Here is a 25,639-nt window from a genome sequence, read left to right on the forward strand (position 1 = left end):
TTCATTTAGATTCAAGTTACCGTTTAATATATTGTATTTTTAACCTGAAAGACTTTTTTTTTTTTTAACATTTTTGCTAAATAGAGCAGTTCTGTTAGCAAAAAATGCACTTAGTTTTTGTTTATCTGGGTATTTCTTCATGTCTCCTTCCTTTTGAAGTATAATTTTTCTGGACATAGAACTCTTGGTAGACAGGTTTTTTTTTTCTTTCAGTACTTTAAATAAATCACTCTATTGCCTTCTGGCATACATGGTTTCTAATGAGAAACTAAGGCAGGTTAGTATAGGAAAAAAGGGAAGACAAATCACAGCTGGGACCTGGCAGAGACTATGGCTGTGAGACCCTGCTTAGAAACTCCTTGAGAGAAGGCCACTACTAAGAACAAAGCCTGAAAGACCCTGCTGAGACCCTGGTCACATCTGTAACTCTTTTAGGGTCAAGGGGAAGCCCTAGATAACTCTAAACAAAAGGCCTCATCATTGGTCCCCTGAGAGCTAACAGGTGGGGATCAAAAGGCAACCAATCAGAACAGCAAATAGCTGGGGCCCCTTCTCAATGTTAGGAAAGGGGAGGAGTGAAGAATAGCTTTAATAAAGGCAACCCCCTGGCCCCAGGTGCTCCTCTCTGCCTAGAGTAGCCCACATCATATTCTTGATAATGTCCCACAGGTCCCTGATTCTCTGTTCATTTTCCTTCATTTTTTTTCTCTCTGTTTCTCATACTGAATCATCTCAATTGACCAGTCTTCAAGTGTTTGGTTCTTTCTTCTGCCAGTTCAAATCTGCTGCTGAGACTGTCTAGTGAATATTTGTTTTTATACTTTCAACTCCAGAATTTCTACTTTTTAAATAATCTCTCTTTATTAATATTCTATATTTTGTGAGATATCACTCATAATTTCTATTTTTCTTTAGATATTGTTTCTTTTGGTTATTGGAACACTTAAAATAATGGATTTAAACTGTTCTAATTAGTTCAAAGTCTGGGCTTTCTCAGTGATATTTTCTATTAAATTGTCTTTGCTTTTCTTTGTATGGAACTTATTTTCTTGTTTTTTATCATGTCTCATAATTTTTTTGTAAACTGGACATTTTAAGTCATATAATTTGGAAACTTTGGAAATCAGATTCTTCCCCTTCCCCAGAGTTTTTTGTTCTTGTTTGCTTGTTTGTTTAGTGATGCTTCTGAATTAATTCTGGTACTAAAGTTTCTTTTGTTCCAGGTGGTCTGTAAAATCCCTGCTTAAATAAATTAGTCACCAATTAATTATTGGACAGTGACATCTTAAATGCCTAGAACCAGTAAGTCTCCCAGTCTTTGCTGAGGAGCTGCGTGTATGGTTGGGATTGCCTTCAACACTCAGCCAAGCAGTTTCTGACTCTACTTTAGACTTTATAGCCAGATGTGAAAGCATAGGGACTCCTCAGGTCTTACCTGAGTACATAGTCTTGGGCATGTTCACAGCCTTTGATTAAAAGTGGCATTCTAGATTCCCAGGTATATGTCAGAGCTTTCCAAAGCCTCTATTGGGCATCTTACTTTCTAGCTTTTCCTTGAAGAATTTTTGATTAACTTATTGCTTGCTTCAACTCTTACCTATCATCTCAAGCAGCCACAGTGTTAAACAATTGCCTCTGATTGTTTTATGACAAACACCCATGAAGAAGAGGATTTTAGCAGTGGGTGAGATCTGAGTTTGATCCAATAATGAAAGTCTTGTGAGTAGGATCTCCTAGGGAACCATCAGATATGTAAAATAAGGACATGTATCTGTAAATGGAGCTTTGAAAGAGCTCCACTTCTGTAATGACCTCTTCAGTAGCTGCCAGGGTGCTGGTTTTCAGTGCAATTGCAGATGTTAGTTTTCAAGGCTACCATAATAGCTGGGGAGAAGAAGGATGGAGAGAAGGCAAGTTAAAATTCTACAAAGTTCTCTATTCTTACTGAGTGTAGCCATTTTCTTGAAATGCTGCAAGCCTTTATTTAAATTTCCAGAGTTAGGGGGAAGTTCATTATGATAATTTCTTACCTATGTTCCTGTTGCTTTTATGGGGAAGAGGATTTTCAGAGATTCTTACTCCACCATTTCTGCTGACATCCTTGTTTGCCACTTTTGATAAATATATTGAGGTATAATTGACACACAATAAACTTCACATATTTAAAGTGTATAATTTCATAAATTCTGACATATGTATACACCTAGGAATCTATCACCACACTCAAGATAAGGGACACATCTATCTATCTCCCTAAGTTTCATTATGTCCCTTTATAATCACCACTCCTACCCCCTCTTTACTTCCTTTCTGCTTTTTCACATTTTAGAGGTAGATAAATTTTTAATTCCCAGAGTAGTGCATATGTGGAGTCATGCAGTATGTACTCTTTATTGTCTAGCTTCTTTCATTCAGCTTAGTTATTTTGAAATTGGTCCTTGTTGGTGTGTTTTAAAGTAGCTCTTTCCTTTGTGTTGCTGAGTAGTATTCGATTTTTTTAACATACCACAATGTATTCTATCCATTCACCTCTTGATGGATATTGAGTTGTTTCCAGTTTTTGGCTAACCCAAATAAAGCTGCTATGCACATTTTTGTATAAGAATTTGTAAGTAGATATGCATTAATTACTCTTATGTAAATACTAAGGAGTGGAAAGCCAGGGCCATGTATATTGTGTATATATAAAGTTATACTGAATTGTTATACAGTTTTCAAAGTGATTGCATGATTTTACATTCTTATCAGAAGGTATGAAAGTCAAGTCACTTCACATTCTCATCAACACTTTTAAATTATGTAAAATCTAATATGTGTGTAGTGATATTTCATTGTACTTTTAATTTTCAATTCACTAATGACCAATTGAGCATCTTTTTAGATGCTTACCCATATATATATATATATATATATCATCTGTGTGAATTGTCTGTTTCAATCTTTTGGTCATTTTATTGTATAATTTGTTTTCATATTATTGAGTTTTGAGAATTCTTTCATATTATGAATACAACTTTTTACCTGTAATACATGATTTGAAAATTATTTCCCAGTATGTGAGTTGGCTTTTCATTCTCTTAACAGTATCTTTCAAGCAGAATATGTTCTTAATTTTAATGAAGTCTAATTTAACAATCTTTTATGTGTCATGCTTTTGGTTTTGTATTTTTAAAATATTTGCCTAACCAAAAGTCATGATTTTATCCAATGTTCTAAAGATGCTTCAGAGTTTTAGGTGCTACTTTTTAATATATATATGATCCAGTTAAGTAAATTTTGCATATGGTGAAAAAAATTGTCCCTAGTTTATTCATTTATTTAACTTTATATAAGATATTCAACTATTCCAGCACCATTGTTTAAAATATCATTCTTTCCCTACTGAAATGCCTTTGTATCCTTATGAAAAATAAATTAGGCATATATGTGAGTCTATCAAGAGTCTTTTATTTTTAAGATTTATTTATTTCTCTCCCCTCCCCCCACACTGGTTGTCTGTTCTCTGTGTCTATTTGCTGTGTCTTCTCTTTGTCCACTTCTGTTGTCAGCAGCACAGTAATATTTTCTTGTTGTATCATCTTGTTGTGTCAGTTCTCTATGTGAGGGGCACCATTCTTAGGCAGGCTGCACTTTCTTTCGTGCTGGGTGGCTCTCCTTAGGGGGTGCACTCCTTGCACGTGGGGCTCCCCTACCCCCTGCATGGCAGGGCACTCTTTGTGTGCATCAGCACTGCGCATGGGCCAGCTCCACATAGGTCAAGGAGGCCCGGGGTTTGAACCACGGACCTCCCATGTGGTAGAGGGATGCCCTAACCACTGGGCCAAGATCCGCTTCCCTATCAAGAGTCTTATTTTCTAATTTATTCACACTTTTATCAATTTTACAACATCACACTTTTTTGATAGCTCTCACCTTATAATGTATTTTAAAATCAGGTAGAATAAATCAAGATTGCTCTTGATTCAAGGTAAATGTTTTTGGTTAACTGAGGTTTATTGGATTTCTATAAGCAGTTTAGAGTCAGCTTGTCAAATTTTACCAAAAAGGGATTCTTTGGGGAGTTTGGGATTGTGAAAATTTTATATATCAATTTAGAGAGAGTTGATATCTTAACTATACTAAGTCTCCCCAACTATAAACACAATATAATGTAGTGTCTAACACATCTTTTGATAGATTTATCTGTTAGCATTTCATATTTTTAGATTCTATTGTAAATGGTGCTTTCATTTTACTTCCTTGTTTATTGCTAACATACCAGAATGTATTCATTTTTTGTATATTGATTCTTTTGTTCTGCAACCTTGCTGTGGTGGTCTGGAGCCAAGTACCACAGAAAAAACATGTTCTTTATCTTAATCCAATCCTGTGGGTGGTACCCATTGTAAATAGGAAATTTGATGAGATTACTTCATTTAAGGGTGGGCCAAGGGAATCAGGATGGGTCTTAATCCTTTTACTGAAGGCCTTAGAGAGAAGGCCAGAGAAAGAAAAGCAATGTGGAGTAGTCAAAAGGTGGAAGTTAATGGAACTTGGAAGAGAAAGAAGATGATGCCACCATGTGCTTTGCCATGTGACAGAAAAGCCAAGGGCCAAGGATTGCCAGCAGCCAGTCCCAGAATGCCATCGTCTTCATAGAGAAAGCATCACCTTGCTGAGGCCTTAATTTTGGATTTCTAGCCTCAAATCATGAGCAAATAAATTCCCATTGTTTAAGCCAAGCCATTGTATTTATTTTATCAGTTGTGAAACTAAAACTTGCTTAACATACTTACGGGTTCTAGTAACATTTATATATTTTATGGGATTATCTACATAAACAATGTTTTCTACAAAGAAGGTCCATTTTACTACTTTATAATCTGGGTATCTTTTCTTTTTCTTCTTATAGCACTGAATAGAACAACTGGTATGATATTGAATAGAAGTGGTAAGAAAATATGTCCTTGTTTTTTTCTTTATCTGAGGAGGAAAGCATCCAGTTCTTACAATTCTGTAAGATGTTAGCTATAGGTTTTCTGTAAATGTCTTTTCTCTGTCTAAGTTCTTATCTATTCTTAGTTTGCTGAGAGTTTTTAAGAAGAAGGGGTGTTGAGTTTGGTCAAATACATTTTGCATATCGATAGGGATGCTCTTATGTGTCCCTCCCCTTTAAGCTTTTAACATGAGAAACTATATTAATTTCATTGTGAAATTAACTTTGCATTCCTTATTTTTTCATGATGTATTATCTAATATTTGTTAAATGTAACTGGCTATAATCTGATTAAACAATTTTGCACACTGGTTTATAAGGGAAATTTGTATATAGTTATCTTTTCTTGTGAGGACTTCAGTTTGATTTTCAGGCTAAAGCTGACTTCATAGAACACATTAGAAAGTGTCCCCTTTACTTCAATTTTTAGGAAGAATTTGTGTAGAGTTGATATTATTTAATCCATAAATGTTTAGCACTATTCACAAGTGAATTTTGGTCCACATCTTTCTTCGGAGGAAAATGTTTTAACTACAAATTTGATATTTTAAATAAATATTGGGTTATTTAAGGTTATCTACTTACACTTCAGGAAACTTTGATAGTTTGAATCTTTCAAGGAATTTGTCATCATCAATTAAGTTGACAAAGTTATTGGCAAAAAAGATAATTTATATTATCTTTTTACTGTCAGTAGAAACTGTAGTGATATTACCTCCCTCTCCCATGATATTGGTAATCTGTATCTTCTATTTTTATTCCTCATAAATCTGACTCAGAATTTTTCAAAATAATGATCTTCTTAAATAACCAACTTTTTGGTTTCATTGATTTTCTCACTTGTTTTTCTACTTTCTATAATTGATTTCCACTATGGTCTTTATCATTTTTTTCTACTTATTTTGAATTTCTTTTGCTCTCGTTTTCCTGTCTTCTTAAGATGGGAACCAAGATCATAGATATGATTTTTTTTTTCATTTCTAATACACACACATTTTTCTTCATTGACCCCGAGTAATACCTAACTACATCTTACAAATTTTGTTAGTTCTAACTTTTATTCTAATTTTATTTTGTCAGTGTTTTCCTTCAGCAATGGGTTATTTAGAAGTGTTGATTAATTTCCAATATTTGGGGATTTTTAATATACCTTTCAATTATTAATTTTTAATTTAACTAGAAAATCAGGATTTAATTTGCCATCAGAAAACATGCCTTGAATAAGAATACTTAAAACTTTATCAAGACTTGTTTTATGGTACATATTTTGATCCATTATGGTAAATGTTCTGTATTCTCTTGAAAAGATCGTACATTCAGCTGTCATTGGGTGGAGCTTTCTACAAATGCTAATTAGGTCTAGTTGTTTCAGTTTTTCAAATCTGTGTCCTGATTTTTTGTTTACTTGTTCCATCAATTATTAAGAGTGGTTCTGAAAATTCCAACTATATTTGGATTTGTCTATTTTTCCTTGTATTTCTATCAGTTCTTGCCTCTTGTATGTTTGAAACTCTCATATGAGATACATAAATATTTAGAATTGTTATATTGTTATGTTCTCTTGAGGAATTGACCCTTTTATCTTTATGAAATAATTCTTTTTTCCCTGGTAATATTCTTTGCACTGAAATTTAATATAGCCATTCCAAATTTCTTTTGACTATATTAGCATGGTATACATTTTCCATTCTTTAACTTTTAACATATTCATGTCTTACATTTAAAGTGATTTCTTTTATATAACATGTAGCTGAACGTTGCTTTTTTATCCAACCTGAAGACCTATGTGTTTTAATTGAGTTAGAACATGAGGTTTACCACTCCAGTTGGTGAATCTTATTGCATTCAATCTTTTCAGATTGTTCTTACACTGCCTTTGCTAGAATTAAGCCTTAGTAATTTTTGCCACTTAAGTCTCCTCTACAGCTGATATAACTTCTAAAACAAAAGAATTATATTTCTCGTTAAGTCTGAATGAATTTTTTTAATCTTTCTTTGATTATTTCTACCCATAGTAGGCAGAATACTGCCCCTCCCCTGCCACAAACATCTGCAGCTTAATCCTCAGAACCAGTTCAAGTTCTGAAGACTGCTAAATTACATAGCAAAGTGGAATTAAGGTTGGAAATGGAATTAAGTCTGCTAATCAGCTGACCTTAAAAGAGAAAGAGGATCCTGGATCATACAGGTGTGCCCGATGTAATCACAAAGCTCTTCAAAAGTGGAAGATGGAAGCATAAGAAAGAGAGTCAGAGTTAGGGAAGTGAACAGAGGAAGGAAGGTCAGAATGGTGCAATGTGAAAGGGACTTGACAGGCTTTTTCAGGCTTTGAAAATGGAAGAAGGGGCCATGACCCAAAGAATGCAGACAGCCTCTAGACAAGGAAACAGATTCTCCCCTTGAGCCTCCAGAACAAACCCAGCCCTTCCAATACTGGCATTTGACTACTAAACTACAAAAAACGTAAGTCAATAAATTTGCATTTTGTCTTTTGAAAATGAAATTTTTTATTGTCTCTTTTTTAAAGATAGAGATCACACAAAATACTACATTAAAAAATACAAGAGGTTACCATATACAACACTCCCCACCCCACCCCCACTCTTCCCACATCAACAACCTCTTTCATCAGTATGGCACATTTATTGCATTTGATGAATACATTTTGGAGCACTGCTTTACTGCATGGAATATAGTTTTCATTACAGTTTACATGCTCCCCCAGTCCATTCAGTGGGTTGTGCCAGGATATATAATGTCCTGCATCTGTCCCTGGAATATCATTCAGGACAACTCCAAGTCCTGAAAATGCCCCCATATCACACCTCTACTTCCCTCCCTGTGCCCTCAGCAAATGCCATGGCCACTGTCTCCACATAAATGATACAATTTATTCCATTGCTAGAGTCACAATAGATCTATAGTAGAATCCACTCGAATCCATATTTTATTTTTCCATCCTGCAGACCCTGGGATGGCAATGTCCACTCCACCTCTAAATCAAGAGGGGGCTTAGATTTCACATGGCTGATGGATGTGATTCTCCTGCCTGCAGTTGTAGACACTCTCAGTTCCCTGGTGTGGTGCTTGAACATCCTCATCTCTTTGCTAGCTGACCTGTGTAAGCCCAATGAATCAGAGAATAGATGTTGCAACTCAGCTGAGGCTCAGGGCCCAGCTGGGACATGGACAATCCAGAGATTCAAGTCTTCTGAGCATATACCAATACCAATGCCAACCAAAGTTTCAGTATAAGTGAGAGAAAAGGTATGTGTAGAGAGGTCACATCTGAGTCCAACTTCATCACATTTAGGAGCACAAATTCCAAAGTAGTGCCTACTGGAAAGGCACTGAATTCCAGAGCCAACTGCCATGACTGTAGAACCTCAGTGTCTCCATTGCCCTCAGGAGCACCACTACCTGGGGTTGTATCTACTTTGGCAGTCTCTGAGATCCTGCTGAACTGTGCATAAGCATGACCCCTCTGATGACCTCTTGACTCATTTTGAAGTCTCTTCGCCATATAAACCCATCTGTCTTTACCATTTTCCCCTTTTATTCAAGGTCTTTTTCTAGTGGCATCACCAGCTGGTGATCGGTAGTAATCCCTCGGCACTAGGGAGGCTCAACCCTGGGAGTCATGTCCCATGCTGGGGGGAAGGTAATGCATTTACATGCTGAGTTTGGCTTAGAGAGTGGCCATATTTGAGCAACATGGAGGCTCTCAGGAGGTAACTCTTAGGCACCCTGCAGCTCTAGGCCTAGTTGAAATTTCAAGCACACAGGCTCATAAGCATAGTCATCAGTATCAAGGGCCCATCATTGGGCCATCCTTCTTCACTGGTCTTTGCCCTTGCACTTGGGGATTATTCCTGTTCCATTGGGGAATGTGACAGAGCTCACCCAAATGGGAACTCAGCACTCCCTCAGTAGTCATGTGTAACTCTACCTACTATGATGATACCCAACGAATGTCCAAGCCTATTTAGATACCCTATATGCATGCCCTGGAGATCTCCCACCCACCCATACATGCCCCATCAATGACACCCCACACCAGTGCTCCTCCCCTGCCATAGTTGAACCCCTCTATGATTCAGAACTTCTTCAAAAATGAAGCCTCATATATTGCCAAATTCAATTAGTAGGAAAATGAAACAATAATGATAGGTTTAAAGATTAGAAAGAGAATATATAATAATTTAGAAAAACTAAAATAAAGTAAAAAATAAATTGGAGTATTAAAAAAGAAAAATATCATAAAACTTTGTTTTTGACATTTTGCCTTTCATCATTGTAATAGGTGTTGCTCTGTGTGTACAGTGGCAAGGCAATCTTTTCCATTCCTTCCTCAGTGTCTACATGTCTACTTTTTTTTTTTTTTTTAATTTTGTCTTCAAGAAAGATTTAGATCACAGTAAAGTCACATATGCGATATAGGGGACTCCCATATACCCAACATCAAACCATTTTTCCCCTTCCCTAGCAATGATCTTTTTACATGTGGATGTTATATTTGCTACAGCTGATGTACAGATATTAAAACATACTAACCATGGTTCCATTATGACTTACGTTATGGTTTATATTGTAGACTGTACACTTATATGAATTTTTGGTTACATTATGTTTTACATTATGATTTACATTTTAGACTATACACTTTTATAAATTTTGGTGAAATTTAACATGGCCTATACCCATCATTGCATGATCTTGTGGGAGCACTTCCATTCCCCCTGTTATCCCCTCTTCCGTCTCTTCTATTCCTCTCTCTCTCCCCTCAGGGCCCACAGTGACAACCAAGCTTCACTGCTTGAAGGACAGGATTCACAGATAGTTGCTACAATGCTGAGGGCTTGACACACTAGTCTGTCCTTGCCCGATGGCAGCCACCCATGCTCTCAAGAGACACCCTCACCTTTGAAAACATCAGGCCTCCCCAGGATGGGGGTACAACACCTTTCCTCTCACTGTGTGGGTCTCCACCCACTGATATACTATGATAAGATGAGCACTCACACACTCCCTAGAAGCCTGCCCCAGGAGCACCTTGTGCCAGATGGCCCCCATCAAACATCGTAAACAAGTAACCCTTCCTCATTGTATTTTCTAAAGAGTTTTCTCAACATTATAGCTTCAACCACATACCTGACAATCTCCCATGTTCATCTGCTCCCCCCGAACCCTCCCCCCAATTCCATGTACCATCTGACCCATCCTCCCAACCCCAGCCCCCCTTAAGCCTGCAAAGCCCCACACAATAGTATCCCTATGCCCCTGTCGTATCCCTTCACTATACAACTACTTACCTCCACTTTATCATAGATTTCGCCTGTGTAGACATCAGCTCACAACCTTCTTCCCCCCCCCGCCCCCCCATTTCCTGTAAGCTTATCTTCCAGTCTCTAACTCTCTGAGACAGTTTGATTTGCTTAACTCATATCAGAGAGGTCATGTAGTATTTGTCCTTCAATGCCTGGCTTGCTTCACTCAACATAAGATCCTCAAGATTCATCCATGTTATCCCATGTGTTAGTACTGTATTCCTTCTTACAGCAGAGTACTATTCCGTTGTATATATATATATACCAGATTTTGATTATCCATTCATCTGCTGATGGGCATTTGGGATTCCAACTTTGAGCAATAACAAATAATGCTGCTATGAACATTGCTGTGAATATATCAGTTCCTGTCCTTATTTTCAGTTCTTCTTGGTATATACCAAGCTGTGGAATTGCTAGGTCATATGGCAAATCTATAGCTAGTTTTTTGAGGAACCACCGAACTGTACTCCAACATGGCTGGATCCTTCTACATTCCCACCAGCAATGGATAAGTGTTCCCATTTCTTCACATCCTCTCCAACACTTGTAGTCCTGTTTTTAAATAGCCACCAGTCTAATGGGTGTAAGATGGTATCTTGTACTTTTGATTTGCATTTCCCTAAGAGCTAGTGATATTGAGCATCTTTTCATGTACTTTTTAGCCATCTGTATTTCTTTGGAGAAGTGTCTGTCCAAGTCTCTTGCCAATTTTTTGAATGGGTTGTCTTTTTATTTTTCAGATACAGGATTTCTTTATATATGCTGGATATTAGGTTCCTATCAGAGATATGATTACTAAATATTTTCTCCCATTTGGTAGGCTGTCTTTTCACTTTCTTGATAAACTCCTTTGAGGTGCAAAGGGCTTTAATTTTGAGGAAGTAGCATTTATCTGTTCTTTCTTTTGCTGCTTGTGCTTTGGGTGTGAAATTCATGAAGCCATTTTCTATTACTAGGCAATGTAGATACTTCCCCACATTGTCTTCCAAGGTCTTTATGGTTTTGGCTCTTATATTTAGATCTTTGATCCATCTTGAGTTGATTTTTGTGTAAGGTGTGAGACGGTAATCCTCTCTCATTTTTTTGCAAATGGATATCCAATTTCCAAGCACCATTTGTTGAAGAGGCCATTCTCTCCCAGTTGAGTGGGCTTGGTGGCCGTGTTGAATATCAGATGACTGTATATGTGAAGATCTATATCAGAACTTTCAATTCAGTTCCATCAGTCAGTATGTCTATCCTTGTGCCAATATCATGCCGTTTAAACCACTATAGCTTTGTAGTATGCTTTAAAGTCAGATAGTGTGATTCCTCTGATTTTACTTTTCTTTTTAATATCATTGGCTATTTTGGGCCTCTTTCCCTTCCAAATAAATTTCATAGTTTTTCCAGTTCAGTAAAAAATGCTGTATTGATTTTTATTGGGATTGCATTGAATCTGTAGATCAGTTAGAGTAGGATAGATATCTTGATAATATTTAGTCTTCCTATTCATGAACAGGGAATATTCTTTCATTTATTTAAGTCTTCTTTGATTTCCTTTAACAGTGCTATGTAGTTTTCTGTGTATAAGTCTTTTACATCTTTAGTTAAATTTATTCCTAGGTATATGATTTTTTTATTTACTATTGTATTCTTGAAGGGAGGTTTCTTATTGGAATACTCTCTTAGTTTCTGTTTACCTGTGAATATTTTGAACTCTCCATCACTTTTCAGTGCTAGCTTTGCTGGATAGAATATTCTGGGATGGAAATTTTTTTCTTTTAGTACCTTGACTATGTCATATCACTGCCTTCTTACCTCCATGGTTCCAGATGAGAAATCAGCACTTAATCTTTTTGAGCTTCCCTTGTATGTGCTGTTTTTCTTTTCTCTTGCTGCCTTCAGTATTTTCTCCTTCTGCTGAGCATTCAATAATTTGACAAGTATGGGAAGCAGACTTGGCCCAGTGGATAGGGCATCTGCCTACCACATGGGGGGTCTGCAGTTCAAACCCCGGGCCTCCTTGACCCGTGTGGAGCTGGCCCATGTGCAGTGCTGATGCACACAAGGAGTGCCCTGCCACCCGGGGGTGTCCCCCGCATAGGGCAGCCCCACGCGCAAGGAGTGCGCCCCGTAAGGAGGGCCACCCAGCGCGAAAGAAAGTGCAGCCTGCCCAAGAATGGAGCCACACACATGGAGAGCTGACACAACAAGATGACGCAACAAAAAGAAACACAGATTCGCGGTACCACTTATAAGGATAAAAGTGGTCACAGAACACACAGCGAATGGACACAGAGAGCAGACAACTGGGGGGAGGGGAGGAAGGGGAGAGAGATAGATAAATCATTTTTAAAAATTTGACAAGTATATATCTTGGAATAGGCCTTTTGGGACTTAACACTGTTTGGGGTGCACTGTGCTTCGTGAACATGCACATCCATTTCCCTCAATAGGTTTGGGAAGTTTTCAGCCATTATTTCCTCCAATACCCTGTTTGTCCCCTTTCCCTTCTCTTCTTCTGGGATGTATATAATGCATTTGTTTATGCATTTTGTGTTGTCATTCAAATCCCTAAGTCCCTGCTGGATTTTTTGTATCTTTTTATCTATGAATTTCACTATCTATTTGATTTCAGATGTACTATTTTCCACATCACTAATTCTTTCCTCTGTCTGTTCAAATCTGCTGTCATTTGCTGAGAGTGTATTTTTAATTATTTGGATTGTGCCATTCATCACCATCATATCCATTATATTTTTGTGTATGTTTACAATTTCTTCAGTATGCTCTCCAAGTATTTTCTTAATATTCTTATTCTCTTCCTTCACTTCATTAAGTTGGCCCATGATATTTGTTTGGAAAGCTTTGATTAGTTGTTTGATGTTCTGCTCCTCTTCCTGGTTTTTAGTTTGTCATTCTGATTTTTGGTATAGTTTGTAATTTTTTGTTGCTGTCTGGTCATCATTTTATCTTGTTGGGTTTGTTTAGTTGATTAGCTTCTCTGTATAGTCTCGGGGTTTATTTCAAAGTGTTGTTTTGGTGTGTGTTTTAAGTCTTCTCTTTAACACTTTGTTCCTCTTATTCTATTTCCTTGTTGTTTTCTAAGTTCCTTTGAAAGAAAAAGATTAGGGTCAGGGAAAGCAAAAAAGGTAAGAAAAGAAAAAGCATAATAATAGTATTGATTATAAATGTTAGCAGAAGAACCATATATGACCTAGGAGAAAGAATATTAAACTCATGTAATCTGTGTAGAGTTATAGGAATAAAAAAGTGGAGTACCTACAATAAGATGGGAAGCCGAATATGGAGAATAATATGGTATGAATTAAAAGGCCAGTGTGATCAGGAGAGAGAGAAAGCAAAAAGAAAGGACAATAACATAAAGAGCAATTAAAAGATAGAAAAGAGAATAGAGGTGTCAGAAATAAAAAGCCAGAAAATTTGGTAGCTAAACAAAGAGAGGTGGAATGTAAGAGCAACAAGAGAAGATGTAAGATAGAAAGATGTAAAGGAAAGGAGATAGCATTGGTAGCCAAAATCAGTACACACAGAAAAGAAGAAATTGAGTATGAGGAAGCACAGCAAAGAAGAAACACTGTCAGCAGTACCTAATAGAAAAAAAGAAAAAAAAGGGGGGGGGGGGGGGAATAAAGAGGAAGACAGAAACCAGACAAGAAAAAAACAGACAAGCCTTCAAGCAAGTTCTATTTACAATTGAATAAACTGATTAGGCATCTGTCCTTCCCCCTTTCTCCCTTCCTCACTTCCCTCTCTCTCCCAGGGCAGCAGGAAACCCATGTGAGAGCTCCCCTCTGAGATTCAAATGGGACCCTGGTGAACCAATTCACCACAGAAAATAATAACTCTCAGTCTCTTTGAAAGAGAGCACCCACACCTTGCCGGGAACCCTATATATGCTATTGGAAGTCTACCAAGCATGTCCTACTGTCCCGCTCCCTTAGGTGTGCTGCACAGGGTTAAAACCCTGACTCTACCTTCTCCCAGACCAATTTTCCCTATCCCAGGGCATTTAGGTAAAATGGGCTGCTTCAGCAAATTTGCCTCTTACCTCTTCCTAGTTTCTCCTCAATCCAGCTGGTATGCTACTCAGAGCTCAAAAAAGGAGGACCAGTCAATTGTATCTGCACTCCTTGGGCCCCTCTCACCCTTCACCAGAGCCCTTCCACTCTTGGAGTTTGTCTGAGATTGGTGGGCTGGAGTTTGGGAAGCGCTGGGTTTGGGGAACGCGGGTTTGGCGACGTGGGACCAGGGAATGCAGGTTTGGGGAATGCAGGGTTCAGGGAATGTGGGGCTCGGGGAACACAAGTTCGGGGATCGCGGGTTTGGGGGATCATGGGATTCAGGAAATGCTGCCATGTGACCAGCAGTGTTCGGGAATGCCATGGCTACCAGCCCTAAGAGAAGGGTTTAGCCTTCCCACAGCTTTGGGCACAAGTGCCGGACACCCGGGGTTTCCAGATTTATTCCAGGTTTTTTGTAGGAGAGATGATAAAGGTGCATTTACTCCTACGCCATCTTGTCCCTCCTCCAATTTGCATTGCTTTAAGCCACTAAGCTTGAGGTAATTTGTTAATGCAGCAAAGAGAAACTAATGCAATACAATTTCATTATCACTCTTCTTTGTTCCTGAACATTTATCAAAACAAAATTACATTTTCTGTATTTCCCATCCTCCTAATGCTTTAGTGTGTAATTTAGTCATCATCCCTCTGTCTTCTTGTTCTACAAGACTTTTTCCCATCTCTTCCTGATGATTCCAATTAAGTGCTTTGCTTTATTTTGCTTTTAACTTAATTGTCTTTTGTTCCTGGAATTATTCCTCTTTCCTCTGGGATGTGTTTTTCTGTTTGTATACTTTGTTGATATAATTTTCCTGTTTTTTCTCAGCTTTGTTAATCCTTTCTTTCTTTCTTTTAATAAACAGCGAGACTTAATGAAATTGGTGTGTGGCATGGGTTTTCTCTGCCCTTTTGAAGTGTTGACCCCCGCCCCCCCAAAAAAAAAGGTCTCTCTCTATTTACTGATTCTGATAAGGGAATTCGGATGTCCTCTCAATTGCCTTCCCATTCTCTTTGTGTGTTTGTGTATTTGTGTATTATTCCAGTCCTTTAATTACCCTTTCCAGAGTCTATGTAAATTATTTCAGTTTCTTGGAATACATGATTCTCATGACAATGAAAGTTTTAAGGACACATTTTTTTCATACTTTTTCATTAAAAATATTCTCTTTTAGCACATGATATATTTTGTGAGGTTTTTTTTTTTGTTTTTTTTTTTTTTGGTGTTATGGAAAACAGACTTTTAAGAGAAAGGAAAAGCACTTTAGTCCAAAAGCAACTGAAGTTCACACTATTAAGATATGCCTTGAAACTCCAGTCTACAGGTACTTACAGAAACCTTTTCAATGAATAGCAGAAATGCATGTTTGTCTTTTAGAACAGTTAATCAAGACAGCTCAATGACTTTGGGTACTAAAATGCTAATGGAAAGGACATTATGACAGCACTTTCCCCGGGTTTGGGAAATCTGCAGCTCTGTATTTCTACATTTTTTTCCTATTATAAACAAGGCACAAAAATTTAAGATTTAGCTTGACATTTTTTTATCCATTAATTTACTCAGCATTCCAAGACTCATTTGGACATCTATAATTCATGTTATCAAAGCTATCCCTTTTCTATTCTGCTGTTTTTTTAAGATTTTTAAAAAAAAATTTCTCTCCCCTTTCTCCCTGGCCCCCATTGTCCGCTCTCTGCCCATCTGCTGTGTGTTCTGTTCATTTGCATTTTTGTCAGGTGGCACAAGGAATCTGTCATGTCATCTTGCTGCACCAGCTCTGTGTGTGTGCGGTGCCACTCCTGGGCAGGCTGTGCTTTTTTTGCATGGGGCAGCTCTCCTTATGGGGTGCACTCCTTGAGCGCGGGGCACCCCTATGCAGGGAGCACCCCTGCATGGCACAGTACTCCTTGCACATGGCAGCACTGCGCATGGGCCAGCTCACCACACAAGCCAGGAGGCCCTGGGTACCAAACCCTGCCTGGTATATGATAGGTGGTCGCTCTATCAGTTGAGCCACATCTGCTTCCCTCTATTCTATTATTAACAAGTCTTGTTTGTTGGACCCACCTCTGGTTATGGGAATTTCTGAACCTTTTTTGCTCAATCCAAAGACCTACCAAAGTGCTTTGGGGTATCAGTGTGAAGAGGACTTCTTTTTTTGTGGGCACGTGTGTATGTGTGTGAGTGTTCATGTTTACTTGTTTTCATCTTGTAGTTATACTTCATTAGCACCACTCTGGACTTCATCTTTGTCAAACTTTGTTTCTGACCAAGAAGCAAAAAAATGAACCCATTTTTATTGGGACCCTGCCAAAACGGTATTTGCTTGACATATCATAACTACATTACTTAGCTATATATAAATATATATTTGGGGAGGCAGCAATGTAAAATGTATTTCTTCCAGGAAGCCACAGTCCAAAGACTGAAAACCACCAACTGTGTAGTCAAATAGCACAGGAAACTGGACAGCAAAACTGAACTGGTCAAGTATTTACTGATTTCATCCTTGAACGTGTACACACATTTATAAACAGAATTAACTACCACCACACTGACACAAGACTCTATCAGAGCATGCTCAAAGGAGCACAGGGATCATTCATGAGGAGGCCTCCCCCAGAGGCTGATTGACAATATTAACACGTATTAGATCAACCTAATAACAAACACACATGGTTCTTATGTATGCCTTCCTGCTCTCTGATAATAGGCAATGACAGGCTCTGGATCACAATGGTTGAACCCAGCAGGGATAATTTTCCACTATATTTGGCATAACTGTGCCTAAGGACATATCTTTTATTGAGTATTTAACTTTGCCTTCATTCTGCACAAAACTGAGGCTGTCACTTTCTGGAACAATAAACTTTCTGTAGCTGTGACACAGTCAAAGTAGATGCTACCAGTTGAAAACATCTCTGAATTACGTATCTTAGGTCCCTGATTACATTAATTTTCTTCTTTGTTTCATGTTTAAACAAAATGAATGAGTCTAATCTATATAACCAACAAATGGAACTAAAAGAGCAAGTCCTTATCATTATTTTGAGCTAACTTGTTATATACTGTGGGAATATTGTTTTAAGTAATACTAAAAATTTCTAGCATTTAAAATCATTGCATAAGCCAAGGAGTACTTTAAGTTCTTGAAAAATACACTAGCTCATTCATTCTTCACAGTAACTCCATAATATTGGCACTAATACTTAGCACCATTGTGCAGATAAAAAAACTGAGGCACACAGAGGTTAACTAAACTGCCTGTGAATACACAGCTCTAATTGTGAAGCTGAAAGTCAAATCCTGACTGCAAAGCTCCAGAGCACATGTTCTTACCAAATAAATAAATGATAATAATTGATGAAGCAAACCTATTTACTTGGACTCTAAATTCATATAGGTTTCCTTTCAAGGTTGCAAGGAAATCATTTAACAAACCCAAATCACAATGCTTGGGATAGAAGTCTGAATCCAAATCTGAGAACCCCAAACCATTTGACCACTATAAGTATTGAGTATCTATTTGGGGACTGTAATATTATAAGTTTGCACTTTTTTTTTGCATTTAAAATAACAGGGCCTGTTATGAATAAGTGCAATAATGACAATTTAAGGAGGAACTACATCCAACAAGGAGCCAACAATTTTTATGGCAAAGAAAATCTGAGAAAGTATGCCCAGAAATGCTAGATGAGTCCATTTGCTTTGGATGGGTGAACACTGAACTTTGTTCACCAAAATTACTCTGAAAGTACTTTGAAAATATGCTATTGCTTTGCTTAGTCATCCTTGTTATCACCTTTAGCAAACAAGACTAGTGAGATAGTCTCAGTTGGTACAGTATGAATAAATCATTTGTGGTTTTGTTTAAACCACACCTTAGTGATTGTCTTCAGTTTCAGGGAGCCACAGGTTCACAATTTCCCAACTTTGTGGATAGTACATAAACCAATTCCAGAAGGATAAAACTATAGTTATATAGATCCTGTCATAGAGTGATGCAGGTGCTCAGGCATAATTCAATGCCTAAAATAACTGGTAAATTAAGGGCAGCCAGTAACCAATGAATTATCCTAATATTGATTCATCTGAGAGATCTTTGATTTCAATTACTTTTGTTATCCTTCCCTTTTTCTTTCATAATTAATAGCTATGTATCAAGGCTTATTCTGAGATTTACTCAACTTTCTTGTCATTTACCTACCAGATGCCTACAGATGCCAAAAGTCAAATCTGAGTATTTTGGTGCCATGATACAGGTGTTTTGTGGAGATGAATCCCAAAAATCATCAATCCTTGGATAAAATAAATGGTGAAATGAATTAAGGTAATGATTGGAATCAATGAAATATGTGAGGAAACAGTAGCTTTGTGTGTCTGAGTATCTCTCAAGAATTATGTCCCTTTGAGACATAAAAATGCTCTTATTGGCTCCATATTTAATACAATTAATATCTCTGAATACATTCCCAGGCCACACATGTATAAATATGTGCACATAATCTTAGCATTGCACATAATTTGTGTTATGGTCTTCCTTTTAGTCATAGGAAGATGCTGCCTTCATGGTTTAAATTCTAATGCTGATTTTGTATATTGCTGATGTTCCCACACAGGAAGATATAAAAACATTCAAGGATTTCTTTCTCCATTAGCATTCATACATGTTCTTATTATTTAATTTCTTTTTGATGGATTTGCAGATAACAATCCAAGATAGTGCTGCCACTGGAAAACACAGGACAACCAAATATGGGAAAGATTCTGGAACTCTTACCGGTCTGAATGAGAATTCTACAGAAGGTTTTCTGCTCAACTGGCAGTGAAATGATAATGGAAAGTTAGAACACATTTGTTACTTTCAGCTTGATATTTTCTTTCCTAATGTTTATTAAAAAGTACAAAAATAATCATGAGAAGAGAATAGGTTAATAAAAAAACCTAACCTGGAACATTAGAGACATTCAGCACTTAGATTCACAAATGCATGGAGTGTAAGAGCTGGGCTGTGAGAATTCATCTTATTCTAATCCCTTGTTTTGTTGAAGAGAAACTCGGAGGCCCAAAGAAGGAAGTGGTACTCCCAGGATAAACAATAAATCAGTGGTTGAGAAGACAGTTCTTGGCATCTACAGAGCAATGCCTCTGTGGGCAAGTGTATTAATATAGCATTAAATGCCCCTTTACCTAAGAGGGTCCATCTCAATCACAGGGTTTGGGATTCTTGTCTCTTTATTTGTTTTGCTTACTTTTTTGTATCTTCATGGTTCATATTCTTTTAATTGCTCTCTAGGAATGGATTTCCAAGAAATTTATTTTCTTTAACTTTATTTTTGATCTCTAGGTTGACTTTTTAAGGAGTTGGGAAAGAGTATTGAACTGTTGAAAAGTAACAGGTTGTTGATAAAGAAAATAAAAGTAGCTATAATGCCAATTTTCCTGGTTATTCCCTATAAAATTTGGCATAGGAAATAGTATTTATAAAGTGATTACAAAATGTACAAAGATTACCTATAGTTTGTAACGTACGGGTTGAGTACTAACAAAAATTAGATTGCCTGTATCTTTATCCCAGCCCCACCATTTGCTAGCTCTAGGGTCTCAGGAGTAATATTTAACTCTTTGTGTCTCATTTCCTCATTTGTAAACTAAGGGTAATATCTGCACCCATCTTATGGAGTTATGGTATGGAAATAAATAATATATATAAAGTGCTTAGAACTATGCCATTGAAAGCCTTTGTAATCGTTCTTATTTTTCTGTTAACTGTCCTCGAAGAAGTTTCACTGGCAGCAATCACTTGCCTTTCCTTGTGTTGTATACTATCTATATCCTCACTTAAGACTTCTACCAAAAATTTTTTAAAGATCTATTTTTTTATTTCTCTCTCCTCCCCCCACCTCAGTTGTCTGCTCTCTGTGCCCATTTGCTGTGTGTTCTTCTGTGACCACTTCTATCCTTACCAGCAGCACTGAGAATCTGTGTTTCTTTTCATTGCATCATCTTGTTGTGTCAGCTTTCCATGTGTGTGGCTCCATTCTTGGGCAGGCTGCAATTTCTTTTGCGCTGGGTGGCTCTCCTTACGGGGCACATCCTTGCGCGTGGGGCTCCCCTATGCCAGGGACACCCCTGCATGGCACGGCACTCCTTGCGTTCATCAGCAATGCACATGGGCCAGCTCCACACGGGTCAAGGAGGCCCGGGGTTTGAACCGCAGACCTCCCATGTGGAAGGCAGACGCCCTATCCATTGGGCCAAGTCTGCTTCCCTCTACCAAATTTTGTGAGTCTGTTTTCAGGTATTTCATACTTCCGTACCTATTTGTCACGAAGTACAGGGATGTGGGCTTACCTTAATCCTCAAACTAGGGTTTTGATTTTCTTCCATCCATACACATTGGTGAACATACACGTGAAAATGACTCCACAGGACTTTCAGTAGGGTCCATACATCCATAACTCTTAACTGTCATGCACAGATGTTGGTCCTTTAGGACCTCACAGAACATCAACTAAGCCATTATTATTTCAGGAGTATGAGATATGCTTTTTATTAACTACTTGAACATACCAAAAAAAAAGGGAAAAGGAAGAGATGTTCTGTATTGTAACTTTTTGAGAACTCTAAGATGTAGTTGATACTTTCCAATCAGGTAGAGCATTCACAGTTGCTATGCTTTTCACCATAAATACATTTTTAAGCAATGACAACAGTGCTCTAACTGTATTCCTTGTAATCAGCTTGAATACATGAAAGATGATAAGTTAAAATGTCTGCCTTCTGACATAAAATGGTTGCTTCTGACATAACCCCTACACCTCTTTTGCTTTTATACTCCGTCAAATATAATGTGGAACATTAAGACAAATCATTTCTAAATACTAACAAGAAATGTGACGATAAGCAGCAGACAATCAAAGTGAATCTCTCTGTATCATTACTCTAAGTTTTTTACAAGCAGGCACACAAACCTAAAGGATACAATGTAGGGGAGTCTCTATCCTGTCTATTCCCCAGGAACTGGAACAAAGAACAAAAGGTGAGAGAATCAGAGAAGATTTTGGGTAAACCAAAAAAAGATTTCGGTCTTAAGTAGAATGGTATAACCGGAAAAAAACACTCATGGAAGACTGTGATCTATTCAAGAACAGATAAGAGAACACCATGGTTAGGATCTTTCATACAGAGATATTCAAGCACAGACTAGTTAGTTGATCATCAGTATTTTACCCTAGCTAGTAGGGCAAACAAGATCACTTCCAGGCCTGAAGCCTATGATATTAATCTAATCACTAACCCTAGCCATCATTACAAGTGACTTCAAATAATTCCAAATCCATTCATCTACTCATTCATTCATTTCCATATTCAATCAGCAAGACTTCATTGAGTGACTGTTTTATGTAGACACTTCTAGGACTGACATAGGGAAATTAGAAGGATAACACAATCTCTCAGATCGTGGATCTTTTATTCTTGGGGAAGGAACCTCTCTAAATACAAATAAGTAATAAAAATTATTTTTATGATTAACAATTCTTTAAAAGCTGGTAAATGCTCTAAAGGAAATAAAATAAGGTAATGAGATTAAACTGTGACTAGGTTGGGCTACTAGGATCCTCTGGGACAGAAATATTTCTAAAAGGTAACATTTATATTGAGGGCCAAGGGAAAAAAGGGCAATTTATGGAAAAATCCAGTAAATAATATACCAGAAAAAAATGGGAACAAGTGCAAAATCCCTGAGGGAAGATCAAGTTTAACCGCGTTTAAAGAACACAAAGAAAGCTAAAAGGTTAGGTTAGGAGATAACTGTACAAATTTACACCAGCTGGTTCCTAACTTCACATATACATGGATATTCCTTGTGGTTAGCTAGACATAGATAGCATCCAAAAGAAATAACTGGTTTGCAATTACTCTGGAAAATCTAACTGAGACACATGACAAGGGCACAACCCTATTAAAGATCACAGCCATTGTTTTCAAAAGCTTGACTCTGGCAATCACTTGTAGACATTTAACAGAGGTGTTTAATATCCTCCCTAAAATACTGGGCAGGGAAGAACAAACATTCTAGCATGTCTGCAATATGAACTTAGTGCCTCACCATTGAAAACTGGCTGGAACTTACCCACTGACTGCTTTGCTAGCAGTCCAGCATTTAAAGCCTTGAATTCCTGTCCGTTCATCTGTAGTTGTGTTTATGTCTCTCACTTAAGCAGTTTTCAACACACTCTTGTGGTTCTTTTGATATAGTGAGCATGCAGGTGTATGTCTGACTATGCCAGGGACTGTGTCCAGATATGGTCTTTATTGCTAAAACAGACATCTTTGAATACTTGAATCACTGCTTATGCCATATTTACTCTTGTGTAGGTAGGCCAATTTTCCTCCAGCTAAAGATATTTTAAAATTACTTCTCCCTGCTTACTCCTCCACTTTCCCCCATTGCTTATACTAAATAATTCAGCTTGCTACACCAAAAGTGGATGAGTCACTCAACCCATCTATATTCTTCTAAGGTTAGAGAGAAGGTCAAAACATGCAGGAAAAGGAGTCTATCCCAAAAGAGTTATAGAAAAGCTCTGGCTATCACAATAGATCAAAATAATTACTTAAACTGGACCAAGATTTTATTATTTTTGTTTCATTCCCAGAAAAGAGACACAATTTTGGAAGACTAGTTAGGCATGGGAATGAAAAATTCATTGTAGCTAGCCTATTTCTAAAGTCTGCTCTGAGGCTCAGGTTTTGAAACCTTTGCAATTATGAATTAAAGTCCATGTGTTACATAATGCATTTTTGGAAAAATGCCCAAGACATATGCACACTGTGAAGATCTAATACTAACGTTAATCTAATGAATGGTATATTAGAAAAATGTTTTGTGCATTCTAATGGAAAGCATATTGTCTAAGGGAAGCATTTGGATTGAAAATGAAAAAAAAAAAAAAACAAAACCCACGAAATGAAAAACCTCCATCCCCCAAACATAGCTTCCAGCCACCACATCAACCAATAAGATAAGTTAGTGCACCTTTGCAGAATGTTGAGTAATTGCTCTGCCTTTGTTGCCCAGGGGAAAGCATTTTCCAAATCTTGTGCATGTGTCTAAGAGACACTACCTAAAAGGGAAGAAACTGAATTCTTTTTTGAGCCCCTGGATGTCTATTCATACATAAGCTTTTTAAAAAATACTAGTCCATTTTTCAAATGCAACAAAAACAAAGCCCCTATTTGTCCCAGGGGGTTAATTTGGTTAGACTTGATACATCACATTTTGACTGGTGTTAATATTTTACTCCAAAGGCCATATCATCTTTTATCTTTTATTTATAGTGATCTTCATATTCATTTCTCAACTGAGGCAGGTACTTCAGGGAGAGCTGGCACTGATCTCTAATCTTTTCTCTTTCCCTTTTGTAATGCATACTTTTTGACCCTAAGAATCAGCACTGACAGATTTTTTTAAAAAGAAAAAGCAAGAGTTTGGGACCAGAGATACTTTTTAATCTGCTAAAGACAGAATCAGACTTTGTCACCTACTTGGTGACCTGGCTTTAAATAAGAAAACCATCATCCTCATTTTGTTTTTAAAAAGTACATTTGTCTTCAAAAGAGAAAGAGCCTGAATTGAGTGTAGCTGACTTCCAATTAATGGGTGAGAGGCTCTAAAGAGAGGCTTAAATGGCATAGGAGATGAGAAATTAAATGCCCTTTGCCAAGTGTGAAGGAATAATGGGTAGAACCTCGAGTCAAGACCAATAGATCCATAATTGCATTTTAAGAAATCTGAATCCCATCTAGTTGTCCTGAGACACATCCAAAAGGAATATAAATGAAGGTATACACAGAATGTGGCTGTCTGGCACCCATAGCTGTGCTGTAGGTCCTATCAGGAGCTTCCAGAGTGAAATCTGTGACTGGGAATCCCAGGATCTCAGACTGCTTTGGGACAGAGTCTTCCAGATTATGTTCATATCCGAGGTGCATCAAAGCCTGAAACAGAACTTAGACTTTTAGAGATTTGAACAAAACTAATCTATGACTGCTGAAATTCTGCTCCTGTTTAACCAGTTAGCAGAAAAATTGCTGCTCCTTAAGGCCTTATTTACCCAGAGACTGGTACTCTCCTAATACAGTCAGCATTTTCTCTTTTTCTCACCAAATTCCCTCTTGGGCACTACATATCTTCTTGAGTTATCTCATCAGTTCCATTTCCTAATCCCCAGGAGCAATATGGATAATGTCCTGTGATGCCACAGAATCAAAGGTGCTCTGCAAATGATATCTACGGCACATCATTTTAATGCAGCAAATATAACTTTAGTCTTGACTGCATATTAAGAAATGCTATCATCTTTTACTGCTTCTGGCATGATTACAAATTAGTGCTCTTCTAAGGAAAGCTCTAGAGAGTACAAAAATGAGGGTTTTATTAAGAGCCTTTATGATAGGAGGTAGCTTTATAAAATAGGATTGAACATTGGAACTGGGGCCGATTGGTAGCTGTCACTAGCAGCTAGAAAAATGTGAGTAAATTACTTAGCTTCCTTGTCCTCAGTTTCCTTATCAGCAAAATGAGGTCCCTGGAGTAAATGATGTGATCCCTTCAGGTTCTAAAACTCTATGATATAGAAAACAAAGGGAATGCTATTTCATTAATGTTGGTAGCAGTTTTTCTCTGTTGGGTAATGTGAACAGACCCTTATCACATTATAGTATGATTCCTCTTTCTGAAAACTGGATTTCCAATAAGGTAGAGCAAGGCCCTTACAGGGTTAATTGCTTAGCTTTTGGTTTAGATTCCTCCAGCATATTGTGTCCATCCTCAATATTTTATACTGTAAGCCATATCATCTTTTATCTTTTATTTATAGTGATCCTCATATTAATTTCTCAATAGCAGCTGGTGTGGCAGGAGGGACAAGTCATTGATCTTCCAATTTATCCGCTACTCTTACATATCCTGAGGTCGAGGCAGCCTGGAGAGATTGATGGAGCACTGACGCCCGCCCAACAGCTGTGTGTTTCTCATGCATGAAAATCAACCACAGGAAGCCAAAATTCGACAATTGGCAGCAATATCAGCCACCTCTGTAATAAATATAAGAGTGTTCTTTAATAATTGAATGGGATGTCTGGGATTCAGTAATGAGAAATCTCCTGTATGAGAGTGCAGTGGAGCTTTGGGCTGGCTAGGAGGTGGTATATTTTGGGAATGGGATGGAAGTGGGGTGAGGCTGTTTGAGATCTGAGTGAG

General features: G+C 37.6%; 1 long non-coding RNA gene across 7 annotated transcripts in view; it reads right to left on the reverse strand.

Annotated features, from left to right (window-relative positions):
• Positions 1–114: 114 nt before the first annotated feature.
• LOC131279427 (uncharacterized) overlaps positions 115–25,639 on the reverse strand; it is a 116,739-nt gene continuing 91,214 nt past the window's right edge. For 6 of the 7 annotated variants that reach the window (XR_011649374.1, XR_011649376.1, XR_011649378.1 and 3 more), the window contains one exon: positions 115–13,399. This is a non-coding gene — a long non-coding RNA (uncharacterized lncRNA). Of the gene's footprint in view, positions 24,376–25,639 lie in introns of all 7 variants that reach the window. The other variant, XR_011649377.1, reaches the window with a different exon arrangement.

This window comes from Dasypus novemcinctus, chromosome 8 (genome assembly GCF_030445035.2).
Source record: "Dasypus novemcinctus isolate mDasNov1 chromosome 8, mDasNov1.1.hap2, whole genome shotgun sequence".
Lineage (NCBI taxonomy): Eukaryota > Metazoa > Chordata > Mammalia > Cingulata > Dasypodidae > Dasypus > Dasypus novemcinctus.